The following is a 26,603-nucleotide window of genomic DNA, read 5'->3' as shown; positions in this document are numbered from 1 at the left end:
TATAATGAGTGATTCTACTTGTTTTTGTTATGAAGATTTAAAAGGTACATCTATTACAATATTAAAATAATCACTAACGATAAATACCCAAAATACAAAAAAATTATCTTGAAATTCGCCAAGTGCTAGAACATTAGCAACCATATGAGATCTTTGAGAAATATGCTTTTAATACAAAAATGACTAGCCTTATTTCAGTCTCATTTTTCATGCAAAATATTGCAAGCTTTTTGTGCTTATTTTCGCTTAAACTTTCGCTAAGGGCGCTTTAATTTACTACGTTTTTTAAAGTTTGAAGTGAGTCGTCGCGTCGTGTAAGTAATCCCAACAATTTGTTATGGGCGTCGTTAGCTGAACCTAAGAGACCCCGTTCACGATACGGATAAAATTTAAAATATAATTAATTTGGTATTTATACCTGAAAATTACAATTCTATGCTTAATAGGTTTGTAAGATTTAAGTCAAAGATTTTAGAGACAGAGGCATAAATTAATTGCAGTCAAAATATGGATGCGGATTCAAGATGCTTTTACGTATGTTTTCTTGTTGAAAATTAGTTTCCATTTCCTAACTAAACTTTCAATATAAGCATTATCAGTAGTAATTATGTAAGATGATGAGAAGATGTAAGAACGAGTGATTTCTAAACAATTTATTTCGATTCGGAATGCCGTTCTGCAGACAATATTTGAAAATAACTCTTAACTGTTAGATACTTTGCGTTGATATCCACTATCCATTAGCATAGTCTAATTTTCTCTGACAATGTTGACGATAAATACTTATAGGCTTGGTCGTATTTGGCGATAAATACATTACTACAATTAAAATATAAACGAAATGGAATCTAATATTTAGAACAAACTCAGAAGAAAATTAAAAAATGGACTATATTATGTTGTATTTATGGATCATCAGGATGCTTAGATTAGGGATGAGGAAATACCACATAGCAACTTTCTCACCAGCATTCTTCCTATCCTTTCCTTTCCATTATCTTTCTGGGCTGCAGGTCTGTCAGCGGCCACTTAATTATTTTTATTTTATATAACGCTTTTCTTTTTCTCTGACATAGTTTTTGCACATTTCTAGAATGTAACTGATTAATCGTATGATTTACATTTACGAGTATAGCAGCCAGATTTATTATATTACTCGTTTGCAATAGTTGGCAATAGACGGTGCTATTAACTATGGTATTTTAATGTTTTGTATTTTTGTTTTTCTATAAAAAAATTACGAATTTAATTTAAATTCAGATACATTGCGATTGATTTAAATTTTATTATCTTAAATTAAAAAAGGCCAAAAACAGTTTCGGTATAATATGCTTTTGGTATAGCACAAACAGTGTACAGGGTCACTAATGTAGATTTATTACGCAGCGTTTTTGTAGGGTAATGTATGCGCGTATTAACATAGGCACGTTTCGGCTTTAATAAGTGAAGAATGATTAAATTGTTGACGATGATAGATATCGTGTCGTTCAATTTAATAGGCTTCGATATTAAAAAGGTTTAATCAAAATTTTATCAACTTTCCTAAATTTATCGATTACAAGGCTTCTGATTTCAATATAAATTTACTACTTAAGGTAAGTTGGTGTCGTCTACCTGGCCATTCTTGGCACGAAGTACTTAGCATTCCGGGTTAAAAGATGACACGATCATTATAGAATACAATTGAGACAGCAACCTCATTAAATGTATCTCGAGGTAGATGTCGGAATTCATATTGTGATAATGATTACTCCTGTAATCAGTTAAGCACGTCTCAGATACACGAGTATCATTCACAGGAGGTAAAAGTGAAACCTTCAGAAAATACTTTTGGCTCTGCTTCATTTCGGTATAAAATAGCACCACCCTATCTCCTTGCGTCGATATCGTAAAAGGCGATTAAGGGATCCGCAGGCGATACGAAAATTGTCATTTAATGGTGGTATTGTTATTTTGCAAATAAATTTATTAAAATTCGTATTATTTTTATTTGATTTATTCACTTCTTCTTCCTCATACTCCCACTGACTTTCAAACATTTAAAAATCAGTTCTCTTCAGCACGATTCCGCGCTCTGTTGAAATGACCCGAATTCCATTCAAGTAGTAAGAGTTAATTTCCTTTCGCTATTCATTCGTTCTCATTAAGCGAGGCTCGCGGTAAGGGATGCGGGATGCACGTCAGCTTTTTGAATGGAACGCGACTAATGAACTATCATTTGTCATTTGGAGACTGTTTCGTTTTAAAACGAGAGTCAAATGGGGTGATCTAGTTGAAAAAATTACCGAAACTTACCACTATATGCAGATAGTATTTTGATTAAATCGACATAAGTAGTTTACTCGGCTTGAGGGGTATCGTATGCCGTGGATTGAACCCTGCGGCATGTGCGGATTTTTCTAAGTAAATACGCACCGTGTAGTGGCGGTTTATTAGCTGGACCCAAATAAGGCTTCAGCGGCCTCGAAGAACTAAATCTCTTCCAGAAGCACTACCGCGAAAGGACGCGGGACCCCTCCCATGTGTGTTTTCCCAAGAAAGTCTCATGAGGCTACGACCCTCAGAATTAAGGATTATTGACGCAAGAAGGAGTGGAATTAAATGCCCTTTTTTAAATTTGTTTGAATCTGAAATATCCTTCTTCCAACAAGACTTAAGGAGAGTCTTCAGCTATAAGCAGCGGCTCGGTTTTGCCCTAGGCTTTGGATATTCATTAACTTTAAAATGACGTCACTTGTGAGTTTAAATATCTCTCGAGATCCCTACTATCCGTGTGTGTAATTAAAAAAAAAAACATTTAAAATTATTATTTTTAAAACTCTAGTACATGTCGTAGGCCTCATTCAAAGTCATTACAATACTATAAAATTTAACTTTTGAATAACGCAAAACCGCATACAAAACAATAAACCACGGAAGCGAACCAAGATCGTTTATTAGCGAGAGTAATAAGAAAACTTGAGATGAATCTCGCGAATTTGCATATTATCGGGGAAACAGCGTCGGACGGTCGCATGCGAGACGGAGTTAATATGTTTTTAATATTTTTAATTTATTGTTTGGCGATGACTGGCGGCTTTGTTTGAATGAGGTTTCTCTTTTTATAAATTGACGTGTCAAGTTTGGAGACAGGCTTATAATTTGAATGTAAGTGGTTTTCGAATTCGTGACTCATGTATAAGTTTTTTTTTTTGGGAGAATGTTACGTTAATATGGAGTATTTTCAGAGTTTCTTATACAAAAGAATTCGGGGAAATAAAATGAGGCTGAGATTTAACGTCAATGACGTCTACTTTACGGTTCACGGCGGAATGAATAATTATGATATCTACCTGATTTTCAAAGGTGGGTAAATGCATTCATATTATTAAGTTTTTGGGCTGCAATTGCAACATAACCCCATTTCGCACGACTGCCTATCTAAAGTACTGACATTATAAATTCTATCTAACTTCCACCTTGTCTATTTTCGAAGGCCAAAAAAAAATTTAGTACCCACTTCTTTGATTTTCCTGTAACTTTTCTTTAGATGAGACGAATCGTACGAATGCCTATAATTTATAGTAAAACCGTGACGTAAATAATAATATATTTACATGAAACATACAGGAAAAATAGTTTAATTATTAATATAATAATTTTTCACTGGTGGTAGGACCTCTTAGGAGTCCGCACGGGTAGGTACCACCACCCCGCCTATTTCCGCCGTGAAGCAGTAATGCGTTTCGGTTCGAAGGGTGGGGTAGCCGTTGTAACTATACTGAGATCTTAGAACTTATATCTCGAGGTGGGTGGCGCATTTACGTTGTAGATGTCTATAGGCTCCAGTAACCACTTAACACCAGGTGGGCTGTGAGCTCGTCCACCCATCTAAGCAATAAAAAAAATAATTAATGATTATAGTTAATTCAACAACATTTCAGATGTATGTCGTACATTAAACGTTTTGCTCAGACAATGTTTGCCTACAAGGGCAATAAAAAAAAATAGTATCGTATTAAATTTAATATATTTTCGGTTAGTTGAAAATTTCACTTGATTCAAGATTAGTTCATAATGTTGTATACCGTCCACCCACCTACGCGGACGCTTTATGATAACAACTTTTTTCCTCTTGTTTTTTATTTCATTGCGGCGGTAACTACGCTACGCCGCGACTTGTCAAAATTTACAAATTTATGATCTTGATTGCAATTCTAGGTGAAATATCTACGTAAAATAATGGAGATTGTTTGTTTGTGAGCTATGTTGTGATTTCATAATACAGCTCTTGTATTTACATTGACTCCCGGTGTTTGGGAGTCTATAAGTAATACTGTATTCTATTTACGAAAAGTTTGTTAGATATTCTGAGTTCCTCGGAGCTTAAAACATAAAATCTTTACATTAGTGTAATCTAGTTCAGTAGTAGTATATCCCCCATAGACACAGCCCACTCAGTTTCTCGCCGGATATTCTCACTGGGTCGCGTTTCCGGTCGCGAACCAGTGTTAGCAACACTTCTGGATTGAGCCCCGAGAGCTCACCTACACACTAGGGTGAAGCCAAAATAGCCTCTCAAGGCTATCAGAATAGGTAGGTCCTTTAACCCCGAGTAACCTTAAAATTTTAATTAATAAATTTAAATATTTCGCTAACATTTGACTGCATCTAAGCAGTGCTTATAACACACTTAAAATTTGAGAGGCGCCATAAACAGGCCCTTATTAGAGCGGAGGGGTGCAAGGGGGTTCGTTCCGCTCTGGTTATCCTGCGAAAAGTTTCAACCAATCCGATTTACCTGACTTAATTACGTTTTGTACTATTAAGACGTGCAGTTAAATTTGTGCAGATTGACTGTAATTTTATATTATTGAAAGTAATCGAATAATGGAAACAGAAATCGAATTCCAATAATCGATTATTATCATTTATACCTTCAATACACTTGACAGTCATTTCAAAATGTTTGACGACGAGTGTCGAAAGTCTATAGTGTATTTATTGTAAGCGAACAGAATGGGTGCAAATCTTTTCTGAAAATAAGAACATAATATTTTTTCGTAAAAAAAACCCCACCGTAGATGCCAATTCACAGAATCTTCATCACTTTTAATCTCTCAAATTTCGTACGGTAAGTAATTGTTGAATGACGTATAGGTATATTGGATATCCAAATATCAAATTTTCAACTTTATATCTTATGCTTATAGATATAATAATGTCTTCAGGTTGATGTAACGAGTGATCATGTGAAGTTTGGTAGCGATTAGATCAAAGTAAAAATTAACAAGGAAAGTGGGTAGAGTCATCGTCCTTCTCCCAGTCATCTGGGATCGGCGCAACATGTCTACTCCTCTATCATATTTCATTTTTTTGCTCACTGCCCTCTTACACATATTGTCTTTCACGCAACCCATCTTATTCAACCCATTTTTTCTTAGGTCTACCACTTCCTCTAAAGCGTTAAAGATTCATAGCTAAAACTCTCTTACCAACCTTATTGTCATTTCGTCTCATCACGTCATGTCCATACCATCCCATAGGGTGCGGTATAGTATTTTAATTAATTCCTATGAGACTTAAAAGTGCCTCTAAATGATAATTTGCAAACCTATACATATATAAAATTACAGCAATTTGCAATAGAAAAGTGGGAATTGTGCTTCTCAAATATATTATAGACATATTCGTGTTTATATAATATATTATATAAATATATTATTGGATATTATACATCTAGTTTAATTTATGTTTCTGTATTGCTTTACTGGTTAGTGATCCGGACTTGGTCACTGGAGTCGGGCTTAAATTCCAACCAGAATCTTTAAATTTATTAGCCGGAAATTACTAGCTTTGTTTTAACTGGTATGTGATTACGGCACTAATGACCTTAAAGATTATTGTAGCTTGGGGCATTTAATGTGACAACTCACGATTGTGATTTTAAACTCGATGAAAGAAAAACAAACGACACTAAAAAGAGACAGAGTATGTATTGGATATAGCCCGCGAGAGACTGAGATAGAATATTTCTAAAACTCTCTCTTCCACTACGTGTGAGCTGCTCAAATGCTCTGGTTTTTCTATTTTATTATTATTACATTCTCAACAAATGGAGTTATAATATGTTGACTAATTAATGAATAAATCAATTAAAAAAGGAAGTGTTCTTACATCTGATAATTAACTTAAACGTTAAGCTTAAATTTAGCCTCCAGAACAAAGCATTAATTTCCGTTCCCCCTTTCAATATACGAATATCCCATTAACTCACACCTTGCCTATCTAATAATTTTGACCTATGCGTCTTAGAAACAATTCGGCGCCCCCACCCCGCCCGTAAATTAATACGGCAAGAAGATTCCCTCATAATGACTGCGATAAAACAAGCGATTCTACGCCCACAATATATGCTTACCTTCCCAGTAAAATATAGTAGTTGGGCCGGTTTTAAAATATATGAGCAGACGAAATTAAACGCACCCCGCTTGACTACGCATTGTACATTTTTACGAAGAATTATTGGGGTAATTTTGAAGAAAATTGTAGTTGAAATTGTATAGGTAGAGGCCTGGTTATATTGTGGCAAGTACTTTTGGAACCTGAACGGGAATGTTAGCCTTTATTTAGAGTTAATATAAATTACGTTTCGTCTAATATTTAATTTGGAGTTTTGAAATAATGTTGCTCTTTACTGGTGATAGGAAAGGTAAGGGAACTTGGCGTATTCCTAGTAGTTTCAAACGATGTTTCAAATCGGAGTTGTGTTGCGATTAGAATTGGTTTAAATATGATTTCATGATACCAAGTGCTACTGCTAACCTCGATGCATTTTTAGAGAATCAAAGTATTTAGCCTATTCAAAATCATCATTATCATCATCATTCTCTTGCCCTTCTCTAAATCACCTGGGGTCAGCGCAACATGTTTGCTCCTTCCATACTCTTCTATCATATACCATTTCTTTGTTCACTCCCCTCTTACACATATCACCTTTCACGCAATTTATTCATTTTTTCTTAGGTCTACCTCTTCCTCTGAAGCCTTCCTTCCTAGCCTATTCAAAATCATTATCAGCTAATTAAAACAAAACGTGTCATAATTATTAATGCTGATACAGACAAGCAATTTATCACTCTAATGTAAGATTACTTTCACGCGACTATACACAATTATTCATACTGATAAATTATGCAAAAACAAAGAGATTTAACACGACATTGTTAAATGTTTTCGCGTGTGAGAGCACAAGTGTGTAGCCTCATTTCTTAAGCAGTGCCAACCACATTACGGTATAAGGAAGATGCGATAAAGTAGATGACGATGATCATACAACTAAATAGTTGTTCTTGATTGTGAATTTTGAGGCTGTATTTTCTTTGTGATTTCTTAGGTGGTTTGTAAAGTCTGCCGTTAAATTACAAATACTATTAAATTCTTTTTTGGTTTTAATGTGAAAGTAATATTGTACATAATATTGCGCGTCTTGTAGCTGTTGAGTCCCGTTCAGAAGTGAAGGTGGTTGTGCGTTTTGTACGCGTCGCGGAGCTCGCCGTTCCGCCGGTTTGCCGCCCCTCCCTCGCCGCGCTACCTGCGTCTTTCCCGACTTTGCGAAAGAGGAGTTGATGCGTAAACAATAATATACACTGAAACATTGTTTTTTTTTGTAAATAACTTATCATTCTTATGGTCTCTTATGGAGGTCGATTGTTAACATAAGTAGTAAGAATACTGCTGTTACCTTTTTTATTGCACTAAATAAACAGATACGCTCAAAACTCTCCCGAAGTGAACTGAAGCTCTTAGACATTATAATGTAAATGCCACTATTCATCTTGATACGTGTACATAGAAGTTTTTACTAGCATTCCGAAACAACTACTTCATCTTTTGGATTTGAACATATAACCGCTGTGCAGAATTAGACATTACGATATAAGGAAGTTGCGATAAAGTAGATGACGCCAAGTACCTTTTTTATTGCATTAAATGAGCAGACGCGCTCACAACTCTCCCGGTGTTAAGTGACCTGAAGCTCTTAGATATTATAATGTAAATGCCACCATTAATCTTGATACGTGTCCATAGAAGTTTTACTAGCATCCCAAAACAGCTACTTCATCTTTTGTGTTTGAACGCATAACCGCTTTGCAGAATTAGACATTAAGCAGCCCTTGTGGATTTATAACCCTTTCACTGGTACTTAAAATGGGTTCATTTATTCATTGAAACAGCATTATAATAAATTTAATTAAAAGTTATATAGAGTTAGAGTATAGAGTTATATGCTAAAACGGTACAATAGGGTGTGTTTGAATAAGAGTAATAGAACATAAAATGTTTTTTTTTTAAATACTAGTAGTAGGACGTCTTGTGAGTCCGCAAGGGTAGGTATCACCACCCTACCTATTTTCGCCGTGAAGCAGTAATGCGTTTCAGTTTGAAGGGTGGGGCAACCGTTGTAACTATACTAAGACTGTAGATATCTCAAGGTGGGTAACGCATTTACATTGTAGATGTCTATGGGCTCCAGTAACTAGTTAACACCAGGTGGACTGTGAGCTCGTCCACCCATTTAAGCAATAAAAAAAAAGTATGTTTTTATGATACCCACCTATTTTCGCCGTGAAGCAGTAATGCGTTTCGGTTCGAAGGGTGGGGTAGCCGTTGTAAACATACCGAGATCTTAGAACTTATATCTCGAGGTGGGTGGCGCATTTACGTTGTAGATGTCTATGGGCTCCAGTAACCACTTAAAACCAGGTGGGCTGTGAGCTCGTCCATCCATCTAAGCAGTAAAAAAAGAAAAAATACGACGATTTTATTTCGAACTTCATACTTATACAAAAATTTCCTCATTCATTTTTATTTATTTAGTGTATAATAAAGCATGCTGTCTCTCTCCCTCTGTCTCTCTTTCTCTCTCCAATAATTTTTCATATGTATGAAGAAAATAATATAATATATAGTGGCATAGTCATGTCGGTTACAACTATTTCGACCCGTATCTCCAAGGGCTTTCGGTAGTGTACACTGAAAACAATTGTTTATAGCTCAAGTTTAGCTTTTAATCTTGGACATATTCATAACAACAATGCTTATTTCATAATATTATTATACATTCCAAAACTTATTACAAACATTGAAAAAATATTCCGAAGAGAAGAAAATAATCGAAATATCAAGCAAACTTTTCCGAATCCGACCAAAGCAAGAATTGGCCGAGTCATAAAATAATACAAATTAATTAATGAGGCTACAGTTTTCAACGCTACTTCTGAACTATCGCGGATAGGAACAGGAAAATTAAATCCAGACAATGAAATGGGGGCACAGGCAGCCGTATACCGGATTTTTATGATGAATGCGGGATTGTATACGGTGAAAATAGGTCCCCTTTTTACTGGAATGGGTAAATGCGATATTGGCCTAACTTTTGGCAATATTTATCCGTATTAGATTTTTTTCGGGTATAATGTCCTGAATAAGAAAAGCATTCGATTTGTAGTCAATTTTATTTAGAGAAATGCAACAAATAGTTTTAGAGCCGAACACATCGATTTTAATGCTAAATGGGTAACGTATGGTAACATCAACCTTGGGGTGCAAATTTCGAAGATTTTATTCGTATGAGTTTACATTAACCTTCACCATCAGAAAGTATCCAAATATATACTTTACCTATCATCATCATCAACAGCTTACAGTCGTCCACTGCTGGACATAGGCCTCTCTCAATCCACACCACTGAGCCCGGTCTGCGGCTCTCCTCATCCACTTTTTGCCGGCCACCGTGCGGAGGTCATCGCACCATCTAGCCTGGGGGCGTCCCACGTTACGTCTACCGCTGCGCTTCCATGGAAATAGCCATGCTCGGAGTTTCTCTGAAGGATAAAATCCGGAATGAGATTATTCGACAGAGAACTAAAGTCATCGACATAGCTCAAAGAGTCAGCAATCTGAAGTGGCAGTGGGCTGGCCATATATGCCGTAGGACTGACGATCGCTGGAGCAGACGGGTTCTCGAGTGGAGACCGCGCAGCGGAAGACTTTACCTATACCTTCTATTATTGTAGCCGGAAATGATATTCTAAAACTGTGTTATCCTTTAAATGTAATTGTTATTGAGATTATGTTATTATAGTGAACTAAATTCCAATGAGAAAATAAAACACAGCCAACTTCCAATACATTATAGAAACGCGTGAAAATCAGTTCATTTTTCAATCTATCTATCTAATCTATTAATGTAAAAAGATACCATCATAAAAGTTTAAAGTATAGAGTTAGGTAATGATAGACAAGTCCAAATACTTAATAGAATCAAGGGGCAATCGAAAAACATCTATAAAAGCAAAGGTGTCTACGAAACATTTAAATAGGCCAAAGCGCCCCATTGTGCCTTGGATTGAATGTCGAGAATTGCCTATTACCAGGCCCTGAGCACGGCTATATTGCTTCTTTATCCAATTTATCGTTCCTACTTCACTATTTCAATAGACAATTCCGATTTACGTTCAGTCTTTCCTGGGTCGAAGAAATCGGTATAGAACTTTTGGTAAAATACGAATGAAACAAGTCTTAAATTAGATTCAATGTGTATTTGTAATATAGCTTTAAATAAGATCTATGCAGATTTAAAAACAGTATTCTTTGAAAACGGTATTTAATGTTGTGTTTGTTACAGGCTAAAATTATTAGACCCATCAGTTTTATTTATTTGTCTAAAGATGTTTTAGAACGAAGTTCCTTATGGGACGATGCGGAGGGATACCCTAACCGGGAAAAAACGTCCGTAACGTAAGATTTTATCTATTTAGTTTGTTATCAACAGATGTCGCTGCACGTAAATTCAACAATTCCTGAATCGCGGTGACGAGATGTTACACAGTTGACGGAGGTTCTCGTATTTCTCTTGCTAAATCATACTTACCTGGCGTAGGGGATACCGTTATCATGCAGGTGGTTCCCCCAGGGCGAGGCTGCTCCATTGCACTACGGAGTGGTTGATCCTTGCGATGAATTTTATTTTTATCAATAAAAAATCGTAATAATAAATGTATATCCGAATAATTATTTTCTTTATACCTCGAATAGAACTTAAAATTCATAATTTTTATATTAAGGAACCTTGTTCCTATCCGGTGTTCCACGACACCACACATCTTTTTTTTTTACTTTCGATACAGACGTCTTTATGATCCACTTAACGGTGAGTGATGGCTATAGTTCGTGGACACGAAAAACGGCATATGTACAAAAGTATTTTCAAACAATTTCTGAAGAATTCGCCTTCATAGCTCTCGAGAATTACCATGCAGTGGTACACATTACACACGATCTTTGTCAATGATCACGGCGATACTAGATACGTACATTAAAGCAGAGTACAGAGCACCAAAGCATCTCCGTGAACTATGTACTGAGGAATATTTTATTGTCTGTGTAAGTAAAATGAGAAAGGCGTTTGCGACCACAATCTCCCACCTATGTATCTGTACCATTAAGTGTTTAATCTTGTACCGTGGAGATGTCTGCCCACAAAACCATTCTTAAGTTGCGGGAGAGCTATTGTGCATTAGAGAATATTGAAACTTGATTAAGCCATTAAGTTTCTTTATCCTATTCCTTATTTTGTTTTTAAATTGTTATGATTATGATTAATAATATGATTAATAATAATAAATAAACATACAACATATATTTACTAATAATCACGCCACGCTAACTGGTCCCGTGCTAAGTTTCGTAAAGAATTTGTGTTACAGGTACCAGATAGCGGAAATAAATGTAAGATTTTTATTATACCCATACACATATATAATATAAATCCATAGCCATTGAAAAGACATTTTATATTTGTCATACAAACGGGATTCGAATCCGCGACCCCCTTGTGTAGTGACCATGTCACTTACCACTACACCAGACAGCCGATTAGACGACAGATTATTGTTGGAATTGTATTCTGAAATAATTAAGCTTTTTGAAGTTTGCTCTTTTTTTTCTCGAAATCGGAAGATGGGTTTATCGGGTACCGGAGCCCATGGTCATCATAACGTGAGTGCCGCCACCCACTTGGAATGAGGTCAGTATTTGTTATATAGTATAGATGTCGCATACTTCAATCCGGATTGCATTACTGCTTTACGGTGGATATAGGAGCCGCGTTGGTACTTACCCGTGAGGACTCAACATGCCCCATATCACCACTACAGATTACAAGTTTTATTCAAAGGTCAAACACAGTATTGTATTTCGATGTGATGTGATGAGCACATCGTGCTCTACTGACAAGTACTATCAAAATTCAGGACGTCAATAATCTTGAATATATTGTGTCTTTTAGGAGTTCTAAATACTTTAGCTGAATTGTTTACATCTCGTTGACACTAGATGGTGCTGTTCATTCTCAAAACATTCCGCTTCCTACATGATTAAAATGACATTTCTGCCTAAGGCTATTTTTGTAAATGTATTCATCGCTTGTCGATTGCTAAGTTCATTAGCTTATGTTGCCGGATTTGCAAACGACACACAACAGTCGTCAACGGCATTAACATTGTGAATACGTTATTTGCTATGGGCACACCCGATATTAACACATCATTATGTAATATGAAGTGTTTTACTACATATATTATTCAACAGAAATTATGTTCTTTGGTTGCTGGAATTATATGCATTCTATTAGTTTACTCTAATGATTTGAAACTAGGTCCAGTTATTTCCAAATTTCATGGGAGACCTATTCCTGTCAAAGCACGACTCATTGTTTCGATACGTGGCGTATTGACTAATGGGTAGATTTAATGGTTGAGGCATATTGAGAGCCCACATGAGTAGGTACCAGCACTCTGCCTATTTTCACCACACAGCATTAACACCTTTCAGTCGAAAGGATAGGACAACGGTTCAGCAGAAAAAATTAACTTTGTCCCTAAGGAGGCAGGCGGTGTACGTGTTTATGGAATTACATTTACATGTTTATGAGCTCCAATAACCATTTACTACCAGGTGAGTTGCGGGCTCTATCACCTATTTGGTACGATCAAGAACATTTTAACAATAATTTCAACAGCTGTGTATCGAATTGTTGAAAAATCTTAGCTCGGATTTTCAACTAGGAAGAGCCGACTAATAAATAGAAAAGTTTAGATATAATCGCGAGATTTTCAGGAACCAATTACATTTGCCGAAGTGGCTCCGGGCGAGACTGGCCCTGGGAATTAAAACGTAACCAATAAAACTAATGGAGTACAGAAGTATTCCGGAGATCCTGCCCGGGACAAAGAATTTTATCGTTGTCTCGACTCGATCGGAAACTCTTGAGATTGAGAAAGTTTCCGTTATTCAAACAGAAACGTAGCCTCCGTTTGATTTCATTAATTAATTGACCAGTTCTTTGTTTGGATTACGAATGCGAAAATTTTTGAATTTCAAACCATTGAAAATTATACACTTGTTTCTTCGACAATAAAAAAAATTTACAGTGTAGCAAACAACTATACGGGGAAGATCTTCGACTGAGCGCAAGCATTTGCTTGGCAGGCTTACAGCTTAATACCCTATCCCGAATACCAAATATCCTTAAAACTGTAGTAATCATGGAACAGGACTACTAAAAACTGGACATATTGATTTTTAGTTTGCCCACAAAAGTGTAAGGTACATTACCCATGAAAAGGTAAGAAATTAACAAAAATACTCACTGTTGGGACTGGAATAGCAAAGTATAGTTCATTAATAGCTCTCTCGTCTACTTTGATACGTTAGTAAAAAAATCAAACCCTGGTATATTTTCACGCAGTAAATAACCTGAGCAAACATTAAAAGCTTGGCAAGGCTCTTTACATGGTACGACGCAATAAAACCTTCGTCTTAAGCACCTTAACGAATAAGGCGAGAATTAACATTCGAAAAATAAACGCAAAGATTCAGAACACGGCACGCGGCTTAAACAGCGAGCACTGGGGTGACAACGATTTTGTATTTTACCGTCGGTATTAAAAATTTCAATTCAAATCACTTCCATCGATTTGGGTGGCATTTCATATCTGTCCTTGAAAGACCAAATGATCTTTACCACCGAACTCACGAATAACTTCAAGCTTGAGAAGAGCTTATGTATCTCAACTTATCGCTGACTTTGTTTGGACACTATTTTTGTATATTTTTTTTGTATAATCGTCAGTCTACAGATGTCCACTGCTGTACATGGCCTCTCTAAGGTACCCATAAATCAGGTAAAAAAACAATAATATACTCACAGGAAATTGTTGTTGTATAATAAAATGAAAAGCTAAGGAGCAAGCTTTTCACTTCTAGGGGCTGCCAATGATATACAAGAGAGTACCTTGGATTTTAAACTTTTTGCTTACGTTTATTTTTACGTATTATATCTACTTACGTGAATTCTTTTTAAAAGTAAGTTAAAAAGAAAAATGTAGGAGAAAAAATGCAAATGTACTTGTAAGTAAAACTTTAAGATTTTTATCTACTAAGGTTTTTACGAGTTACAGACCAGATAAAGCTGATTATAGTTCTATAGAGTTTTATTTTATTTTATTTTTTACTGCTTAGACAGGTGGACAAACTCACAGCCCACCTGGTGTTAAGTGGTTACTGGAGCCCATAGACATCTACAACGTAGACGCGCCACCCACCTTGAGATACAAGTTCTAAAGTCTCAGTATAGTTACAAAAGCTACCTTCTCACCGAACTCACACACACTCTTCAAACCGAAACGCATTACTGCTTCACGGCAGAAATAGGCGGGGCGGTGGTACCCACCCGTGCGGACTCACAAGAGGTCCTACCACCAGTGAGTGAATATTAATATTTAATAATATTTTAATAATTTTTATTTTTATACAATTCTTACCATACCGTTTTTGTAATTTTTAATTCCGGAATATACGCATCAAGAATTGTCGCTCTACAACATTACGCACATTCCGTATACAAAAAGGAGGGTGGCGGTTAAAAAAAATCGCTTTTTTAATAGATCCCGTAGCCTGGAGTGATTTAATGATGGCTCCTCGATTCACATGCAGTTCGCGATGTGACGAGAGTATTTTTATTTTATTTGTAATTGATTCGAAGGGGGGAATGTAAATTGAAATTCTTGTGAAGGTGTGAGACGAATAGATTAGGGCTTTGTTTGGCTTCTCAACAATTGGGTTGACGTGCTCAGCTTCTTTTCCGATACTACTGACTTATGAATTATGATATTACCTATATAGTTGAGGATCTTGATTTTTTATTGAGGTTTTTAACAAGTTCCTGTATTAATAATCATGCTCTATGAGACACATCAGGTTGAAGTTCCCGTTTTATTCTGTAACGGCTATCCCACCCTTAATTCTCGGGCCTCTGTTCGCAAACTATGGAAAACATCTGTCAAGGCTTTAATAAGCAAGAATTCCATATGACCACGACAGCTCTACCAAGAGCAACCGATTATGATGATCCCACCCTTTATACCAGAATGCATTAGGCAGAAATATGCAGAATGGTACTAACCTAATGGAAAAATTATGAATTATATGAATAACCTATTCATAATAATACCTGCCTATTCCTGCCGTGAAGCAGTAATTCGTTTCGGTTTGAAGGGTGGGGCAGCCGTTGTAACTATACTTGAGACCTTAGAACTTAAATCTCAAGGTGGGTGGCGCATTTACGTTGTGGATGTCTATGGGCTCCAGTAACCACTTGACACCAGGTGGGCTGTGAGCTCGTCCACCTATCTAAGCAAAAAAAAAACCGAATAACTAATCCTGAAGTGTTTTCAAATATGCAATATGTAGTAATAAATGCATAAACTATACATATATATTTGCGTCTACAATTTTAAGAGTACATGCTCGTAAATAATTTATAGGCACTTTATATCAAAATATCTAAAATCAAAGTCTTAATTATTATAGCTAGACTTCCAGGTCATAGGTCGCGTAGCTCCGCGTCGTGACCTGTTCGTGACCTTAGGCGAGATCGAGATAGTCTTACGACTGTATTAAGTTATAATTTAGCAACTATTTAAATTTTTATTTTGATTCTGAATTAGATGAGAAAATTAAGTTTGAAAATGTTATGGATATTGAAAAATTCGGTGTTATTTTGGTGTTTTTATTGTGTGATTGCCGTATTTCAAACCGAAACACATTACTGCTTCATGACAGGAATATGCAGGGTAGTGATACCTACCCGTGCGGTCTCACAAGATATGTTATATCTCAAGGTGGGTGGTACATTTACGTTGTAGATGTCTATGGGCTCCAGTAACTACTTAACACCAGGTGGGCTGTAAGATCGTCCACCTATTTTCGTCAATAAAAAAATAAAAAAAATAATAGGATGGGTAGTTTCGCCGTGTTTCCCGAGCGCCCTGACATATTCTTCAAACGAGGTCTGTGGAGAGTACTTAACGATAGGCAGTGGCTTGGCTGTGCCCCTGGCATTGCTGACGTCCACGAGCGAGGGTAGACACCAACCATCTGGTGGGCCGTATGCACACAAGGGCAATAAAAATAAAATAAGTTTTCAATGCCGAGTTGGTCTCTCTCATGTATTTCCAGCTCTTGTGGTCTTTAATACTGAGCTTTCAGGCATTGCATCGTAAACAGACAGCTCATAGTCAATTTCTTAAAGATATTAGGTATTTATAATTTAATTCAAAATTTAGTAGAAAATTCTGTCATGAATGGTTGATAAATCTTATACCTTTAAACAAGCAATTCTTGTATATAAATATATATGTATATAATCTGAATCTCGGAAACGGCTACAACGATTTTCATAAAATTTTGGGGGCGATAAATCGATCTAGCTACGATTTATTTTCAGAAAATGTTGTTTTATTCGTGTTTTCAATAATCAACTCTTCCCGACATCTATCGGCGAATAATAATACTATTTTTTTTAAATTGAGGGCAACTAACAGCTTTAAAGACAAAACAAGATGGCGTTATAAAAAAAAAAAAACGAGCAAAGCTCGGTCATCATCTAGAAATATTTTAAAACCACTTATTTTTTGTTGAATCAAAAGCCAGTGTTTATGCCTCACGTCTCATTGTCTCACACGAGGTTTAATTTTACTTTTAGTCAACCCAAGAATACGTTGCGACAAAAAATTGCGATCGTCAGTTAAAGTGAAAGCCTCGATGATACAACCTGGCCACCACTGAGCTGAATGATATATTAACGTGAAACAAAACCAAATAACTACTCGTATATATCAAGATAGGAAGGAATAGGAAGTTCGGATGTAGGAATTGCGTGGAATTTCATAGTTGTCGATTCCAAGCCATTAATTATTATAGTCTAGTGCACTCGCTGGGGAGCCCTCGCCTTTACTTTCTCTGTCTCTTCAATTTTAATGTGTTATAGAGTCGTTTCCGAAAATACCCTTCAACATGACTTTGATATATTTTGTACACACACAATAAAAGTAAAATACCGTTTTTTTTTATACTGAGTAATCATATGTTGTTTTTAATTTTAAAATAGTTCTTGAGGTCTGCCTCGTTATTAATCAGAAGAGGCTGGTAGATGATTCTTTCCCTCAAGTTGTCTATGGTAGAGAGTATCCTGAGCCCACATAAGCTATCATCAACATGCCCATTTTTATGGTGATGTTTCGAGTCATGTTTTGGTTAAAACAACTGGGCAGCTCTTACGTCGGGTACTCGCGTCCCTCTACGGGGGCGCGGATCGGGCTTCGGTGCATCCCCCTCTGCCCTGGTGTAGGCTCCCTACTTGAAGGGGCAGGTGTGATAAAATTGCTGGGATGAGTCCTATGTGCTGGAATGAGTTTTATTGTTCTTCCTTTTCCACTTTTTTTCTCCTCCTTCTTCTCTCTTTACGTCTTCCACGAGAAGGGCAGCTATTATTTAACATATTTTTTATACCATGCTATAATATCCGAGAGCCTCGCAACTATATTTGGACTGTAAAGCTCTGTACGCCTGGTCTGATGGGAAACTTTATTTACTTTCTAGTCTCTGCGGATCTCGATTACGGCTTAAAATTAAGTACTCTGATGACTTTTGACCTGACCTTTATCAACACATGAAATTAGTAGCGGAGGTTTAATTTTAAAATTTATAATACAATTAAATCATTATATATTCAGTATTTCCGTATGGAAGTTTTGTTGAATTCTAAACGTGTCCTTTATATATCAAATACCTTAAGACAGGCATTCTTACGGTAGCGTCTCTTAAAATAATTTGAAATCATATATACCAACCCAATAATACACTTTAAGACTCCAAACCGAGCAACATAAAACTCAATCAATAAACAGTTCAGAAGAATTCGAAGATTCCACAGATGTATTGGCCAACGGACAGCATCAAAAACCTCTAATTTTTCGCCTCATTAAACCGTCTTATGTTGTTCGGACGGCGCCGCTATAGATTCCCCATTAGTTCCTGAATGGGGGACCCGCAAACCATAAATTCAGGACGACAACGAAAAAAAGAATTTCATTTGGTTCCGTATAATTGTAATTATATTGAAATCTTGTTTTATTCTCTTTTATACACAAAGAAAACATAAAACAAGTTATTTCAAGTCGTTACCGCTACGAATAAGTCGCCCTGTGTGTTCGTATCGAGCTGTAATATAAGGCGCATCGGAAACTCATTAGAGAGTCCTATCAACTCATGTGGCTTACAAGAACACACTTTACTACTGCTGTGTGTTTTTCTAGATGTTTATTTTTAAATAATTTAAAATTCAACATCAAAGATGTGAGATTTAAAATTAACATATAATCAGAACAAGATTAATAAAAACAATATTTATTCTGAAGGGAACCCCAAAACGTCGCGTCTATTGTGAATGTCATCAAACTCTGTAAATGCAGCAGAAATATCAAAAAACGAACGAAAGAATAAAAAAGTCACGTTACGAATTCACATACATACATTCATACATGAATATGAACGCCCCTGTCGCTGGAGCGTGGTGACTTCATACATAAATCCTGTCTCTGGATTTTATTAACTTATTGTTTGGATAATAGATTTGAGGGAATCGGGCCTATTGTTGCGGAATCGAAATGCTTATTGGATTGGGAATGTCTTAATCTTTGGAATAAGGCCTATTTTACTCTTCGAATCGCAGCGCATCATTACTGAGAGCGCAGTGCCGAATTAGTTGAGTATTATCAGCGTACTATGATCACCTGGTGATAAGATCTATTGTAGATCCACTCGGGTAGCGCCTAACACTCTGAATGTAATTGGTGGAAGGTTCATGTTATAACGCCAATCAGTCAGTCAGTATATACTTGGAGAAGCCTTGAATTTGGCGTCTAATACTCGAAAACAGTTGAAAAAGAATTTGATACATTACACAACATCTGCAACCACATATGGCAAAACGGCGTGTGGCCTAAGGCTTGGAATCAGTCGATCATCCTTCCACTACACAAAAAGGGTCCTACCAAAAAATGTGATAATTAACCCAAAAAGTTTGTAATTTACGATATGCTGACGACACCACTTTTGCTAGCGGCAACAGAAGCAGAAATGATCACCTTCTTAGATAGGATGGCACTGAACTGGGACTCTCGATAAGCAGGTCCAAAACCAAGATCATGGCCATAGATCGCACGGGCAAACTTGAGCTAACAGAAAGACTTAATTTAGAGGTAGTTGACAACTTTGTATGCCTGGGCGCAAACATTAGTTATGACGGCTCGTCCAAAAATGAGATACGAAGAAGGATTGGAATGGCAAAGGGAGCCAAGGCGCAACTTAATAAGATATGGAAGGATGAAAACATCTCCCTGAAAACCAAGAGCAATGTTGTACGCACTTTAGTGTTTTCCATATTCTTATATGGCGCAGAGACCTGGACCATGAAGAAAGCCGATCGCGACCGAAATTAAAGAGTTCTGGAATACTTTGGCCACATTGCAAGAAAGGATCACAGCAGCTTGGAGTAGCTAATGGTGACTGGCAAGGTGAACGGAAGAAGACCACGAGGTAGAGGCCCGACACGTTGGACTGACCAGATCCGCACTACCCTCGACACCACAGTTCACGATGCTCTACACTCGGCGGCAGATAGAGGCAATTGGCGTGGAGTGGTCCGTAATAAACTCCTGTTGCGAGGAGGTGGTGACGACCCTTAGTATTGAGGAAACCGAAGCAAGAAGAAGAAGAAGAATCGAAAACAATGTATTTCATGAAAAAAAATCCGTGAAATGTTTGAAATTAACGGTGAAACTTTTAGGAGTATTCAGTTTCATTCTCTTGCAGGCTATAGAGGTTATGGTATAGATGTGCTTTTGGAGTCATTTTTGCGTTTTTAAAGCTTACAATCAGGACATTGTTAAAGAAGTTTTCGTTTAAAAAGTGTTTATATAAAACAAAACAAAATTTAAAGGCAATACAACTCGAATTTCTGTAACATCAAGTAGAAACCATTTGAACACATAACGCTTCAGAAAGTACAAGACCTCTATAGCTTCCATGAACCTATTGATAAATATAAAAAAATTAAAAAAAAGAACTTAATCAAAAACATTGAACACAAGTTCAGACAATCTAAAATTCATAATACATCAAATACTTTGTAAATTATAAACCTTAATAGGTTTTTCATTAATTGGCGCGCGCTAGCACAATATCGTCGGGGCCGTGGCTCCCGAGAGCTAAATTAATATTGGTGCAGTTCAGAAGTGCTATCTTTGGCTTTAATAAAGGGATGCGGTACTTGGCTCTTCGGTTACGAGATACGAGATTTAACGCTTTCAATGGACTTAAAGGATTTTTGTCTTAGATGCTGTTCTGATTTCTCCTCGGCTAATTGGTAAGATAATGGTGTAGGCTTGAGTATTGGGTCGTAGGTTTGGTCGTGAGTTCTATCTCAGGTCGAGGTTGGAAGCTTCGAATCGGGCTTAGCATAATCAACTGACATACTGCCTTGTTGGTCTACTATTGATCCTAACTACTGCACTGCCAGGCTGTACCACAGATTCAATATCTTCGTTAAAATATAATATCTCGTATGTATATTTCTGGAACCCAAAACAGAGCAGAATGTTTTAAGGTTGGAACTGTTGAACACAGAATGTTTGATTAAAACTTAATATGCCAATCTACACATGAACATGTAGTGATCTAAAGGTAAAACCTCCAGGTACAATGACCTTGATTATTGACCATGTTGATCGAAGAGCATGATGTGAACGTTCGTGGTTTGCTAGCATCGCGTTTCAGTCGTAAAGCAATATACACCGATCGAGGAAACAAAAGACTTCAAACTAATTGAATTGCTGGTAGCTGTCGAAATTCGACTATAATTAATTGAAATTATAAGTTTGAACATTATTATGGTTCTATTGTCAAAGACTATTATACTTCTATAATCACAGATCTCGCCAAGACTACACTATAGACAAATAATATTAAAGATAAACAATATTAAATGTATTCTCAATTTGACCACCGACTAAGCAATAAGAAAAGTTTGACAATAATCAAAGAGTATATATATATGTATATGTCAAATACATAGTAATGTGTGTAATGTTTTTTTTATGCTTAGTAAAAAAAATAACATTTTGCACTTCTTCTCTATATTTTCTATAAGTATGGGAAATTTCATTCTCCTCCGACCGCGCAATTTTCGTAAAAAGGGTTACAAAATTTTTGCTTGAAGTATTAATAATATATAGATGACAAATGAATAATAATGCTATTAAAATGGGTTGTTCTAAAGCAGTGTCATACTTTAACTCACTATCACATAATAAATCTTGTAACATTGGATTTACACTATAGAATCTACGCCAAGACAGTGTATTACTTCCAAAACAACTATCGAAACTATTCGAACAAATACACACGGGAGTAGATCTTGCACGGCTCATAAAACTCCGAAACTTCAATAGAAAAAAAAAAAGAAAGAAAAATATAATAATTTAAAGAAGATACAGTTTCGTGTGGAAACGAGAATGTTAAACTTGGAACGATCCTATGTTGGAGTAACGATAGAACTATTTGATTCGTCCGCCTTTTGTCTAAGTTCGTATTTGAAATCGCGAGTTCGAGTGACTAGGGATGAGCCGTTTATCGACACATATTTATTACAACAATACTGTTTTAAGATATTCATTTTGGAACGAAGTTCCTTATGGGACAAACATGGGCAAAAAACGTCCGTAACGTAAGATTTTTATTAGTAATGCACACAGTGTACGACTTAACATTGTAATGACGTACAGAAATAACATATTTTTTTATAACTCAATGACCACGATCTCAGAGCATTCGTTTGCGCAATACACTAACTCTTATGCAAGCAACCGTAAATGAAGTGTACCACAATAAGTTCGCACGTTACCGAATGACCGTGGGTTGTTGCGAAACCTTTTATACCTCGAATAGGACTTAAAATTAATATTTTTATAATAAGGAACTTCGTTCCTATCCAGTGTCCCACGACACTACACATCTTTTTTTATTGAATGCGTTATACTAAGTTTTCTACACATTTATGAATGAATCGGTGGTGCAATAGTTAGCGGCCACTTATTCTGGGTGTTTATTATTTATTTATGTTTATATTTAAACATATACCTAGTCAGGTCATAAATTCTGTCACATGTTTAATGTAAAATAATTGAAACAAGTTTATTCATTATGTAACCATTCATATACCAAAATGAACTTAACAAAACATAGATTCTTATGACACTAAAGTTTATTCAAAATGACCTCCGTGATTTTGAATACAGGCCTTCAATCTGCGCGGCCAGTCGTCTATCGCAGCACGAACGAGGTTCATGTCAATATCGGCGGCTGCCTTAATCAAGGATGTCTTGAGTGACTCCAAATTGGGATGAGGCTTTGAGCACGCCTTTTCCTCCAAGTGTTGCCATATCTTGTAATCTAACGGATTCAAATCTGGACTGGAGGCGGGCCAGTCTTCGTGCCGGATGAAGTCGATTTCACGCGCCGCCAGCCAGTCTTGTGTGCTCTTCGCTCTATGAGCTGGCGCCGAATCTTGTTGGAATGCCCAGTGCCTGTTATTGAACATGGTATGAGAAACAGGTTCCACAAGGTTCGTCAGGACTGTATTTTGATACACAACTGCATTCGTTTTTACACCTTTCTTACAAAAATGTACCTCTGTTAAGCCCCAATAAGAAACTCCCAACCATAGCATGAGCGAGGATGGAAAATGACCTCGTTGGACACGCGGAATACAGTTGCTCGCTTCTTCACTACTGTGTGCGTACACCTTATCATTTTGTTTGTTGTAGATCTCTTCTACGGTAAAAAATTTTTCATCCGAAAAAAAAATTTCCCGATGTTTTTTTCCCGCGTACCGCTTCAACAAAGCGCGGCATCTCTTCAGTCTCAGGTCCATTAGACGAGCATTCAAACGATGTCCTGTTTTTCTTCGATATGCCCGAAGCCCTAAGTCTTCATTTAACACCCTATTCACCGTGGTTCTGCTTAACCCCATCTGAAGGGCCAACAGTTTCTGCTTACGTTTGGGATTTCTTTGAATTCGCGCCTTCACAGCTTTTATCACTGCTGGAGTCCTAACAGACCGAAAGTGACCACTTCTTGACCTGTCATCTACACTAGAGTCTTCATTGTATCGTTTGATGATACGATAAATGAATCTTTTGGTTATATTCAAATTTTTCAGTATGTTAAAAAATTGAATTGGCGCGTAACCGCAACGATGCAATGCAATAACTGCAACACGGTCTTCTTTAAGCGTCCACTCCATATTTAAAAATGAGTAAAATTCTAAAAGTATACATTTTTATTTTCATGAACAATTCGAAATTCGAATTCAATAAACTTTTTTGTGTCCAGCATTCTAAAAGAAAAGTTTTTACTGTGTGACAATACTTATGACCTAACTAGTTATAAGTATGTATGTCAGTCTCTATTACCATTAACACAGGGAATCCTAAATTGGGGCCGGAAAACCGAGCGGGATTTATTCCCAGTTATTTATTTATTATTGTTAGTTAAGTGCTGTCGGTCTACAATAGTAAAAAACCTATCTCTTCCTGTGGCCTTGGTAAAAGATGAATGAAGTCACGGCATATTAGACAATAGTTTTTTTGGGGTCTTACGTGGGAGTCATATATATTGCGATGTCTTATGGTGGTAGAACATATATTGTAATGCGGAACAGGTAAGTATAACCACTTTGTGTGTTTTTACCGGGAAGTGGGCATTTGTAGGGTATTGTACAGTACAACTGATTTTTTTATTTTATCATGCTTAATTGAATATTTAAAAAATCGGTTGTCTGTAAAGTCGGTTTACTGACGATAGTTGAACGTGACAACGTCTTAAGAAAATACTGATGGAATGGTTTCATTTTTCAAAAGAAAATTTTAATTTTATTTGTTTGATAGATATTTTGTATGGGCAATTGACACCACATTCACTTTTCACTGAACTTCATACTTGACGAACACATGTAAATGTATTATTGTATAGCAGCTGTCCACGCGGATGCATCGCTCACTCAAGTAGGAGAGAGACAGATGTCGAACGCTGCCGAACGCGGAGGCCGATTGTGCCTCTTTGTCGCTCGTTGCGCGGTCTCGCTTGCACTTCAAACCTTAAATGGAACGCCTCAACGAGTCATGTTTTTTCGTGCGTGCAGCCAACTCCATCGAATTATAAAACGTTGTCACGTCAAAAAACTATACGGCCCTTATAGTCTTACAAGGTCTCGTGTAATTTGCCAATACCTTCGAATGTGTTTTCTTCAATATTTTTTTTACTGATTATCTATCGATACAAATACTGTCATCCCTAAATCGAATATAGCGGTTCGAACAAAAAGGTGAGCCGTAGACACAAGTTTTGAACTTACAAAGGAATCGAATACTTACGATGCGTTACTCCGGCCCCCGATAGATCTGTTACTTTGTCTAAATTAAAATTGTTCTCCAGCTTTTTTAGGATGTCGTCTAGACTATTTCTTTTACTTTATTTGTTATGTGGGAATATGGTTGACAATTCGGTGTTTTATGCTGTTTGCTTTATTGTGTTTTAATATAGTTTAAGTAATAAATATTTTTGAGAGGCCTAGTTATAATGGCTGATTTATTATAAGAATTACTTTTTTGTCGGTGTTAGGATTTAGCTCCCTCACGGGTCGGAACTATTCCCACATGTCTGCTGCGAAGCTATCCTATTCGCTTTGAAAATTGGGAAACTATAATGTAGAATAGTTGAGCTCATGTCTCAAGTTTAGTGATAGTATTAAAGGGCTTAGGTCTGCAGGAATTAAATAATGCGTCACTTTACACTAACTTGTTTACACTAACTTGTATTTATTTCCACTTTTCACTTACAAAGTAATTTACAGTGATCGTGTGTACACTTTCAACTCTCTGCCAAGAATGAATGCTACCTCGGTGTGCTTGAATATGTATTGTCTGATCGCCCCACAACAACGGAATGGTGGTGCGATCGACGTCACTAGATGGGTGAAGCCAACCGAGTCAATTGAATAGTTATTTAAAATTATTATTAAAATAAATTCAGTTAATTATATCTGAGGTACTATTATCTATTTCCAGGAATAATCAGATTAGTTTTTCTCATATGCGCGATATAGTTAGATACTTCACATATTAATATTCAATATAATACAATTGACAACGTCATCGGATATGTGTAGCAACTAAGTCCAGACGATAGTAGACTTTATTATAATTTATGTAATATCCTGGCAATTTGTATTATGTACGTATTAATCTAACAGTATTAACTCTATGATGCCCGTGAGATTCGAAACAATTTAATATTGAAATACCAAATTGTATACGACAAATGTGAAACAGTTCCAGACAAAAAAAATGTCAGTGACGGCACAGAATTTTGGGCCCAGCCGTTGGAACTGATCACAGTCGTCCATGGACATCGGCAACGTCAAGAGCACAACTGTAATAAATCGTTTGGAATTCAATACTGTTCTTAAGCCTTGTTTAAAGAAAGACATGTCACAGCGCTCGGGATATGCATTTACGCAAAGACAATGCAGTTAACAGAAGTACGAGTAGGTACTTGTGCATAAATCAAATACTTGTTTCGACATGAAAATTGCAAGTCGTATCGCTAACTTAAACTAGTTTTCTTTCGTATTTACTTTGACAGCAAAGTCTTCACTGCATTTTTTGGACAGTTTGAATAAAGCATCGGAAATGGTTTATCTTAAATATTCTAAAGGTTTAGTTTTGTATTGTTTCTGGTTGACAGACAAAGAAAGCCTGGCGATAAGTCAGAAAATGTCAAAATCAAAATAAATGAAGTGTAAATGTATAAACAAACTTAAATATTATAGTTTTTTTATAGTATTTTATGCATTCAGCAGTTGTGATGGTGAGTGTCACAATTGCTCTTGGACTTCAGCGAATGTCGTAATTAAATCTCTTCAAACCTCATTTTAAGAAGGACATGTCATAGCGCTCAAAAATATCTAAGATAGAGATTATTTCATAGATAGAAACAAGCTTTCATGATAGGCTCATGTTTTATTTAACTATTAAAATACCTTCCTGACTCCTATCTAGCCTGTATGATATATAGTATTAAACTCTCGATTAATTTAA

This window comes from Bombyx mori, chromosome 13 (assembly GCF_030269925.1).
Source record: "Bombyx mori chromosome 13, ASM3026992v2".
Taxonomy (NCBI): Eukaryota; Metazoa; Arthropoda; class Insecta; order Lepidoptera; family Bombycidae; genus Bombyx; species Bombyx mori.
This window is presented reverse-complemented; position numbering follows the sequence as displayed.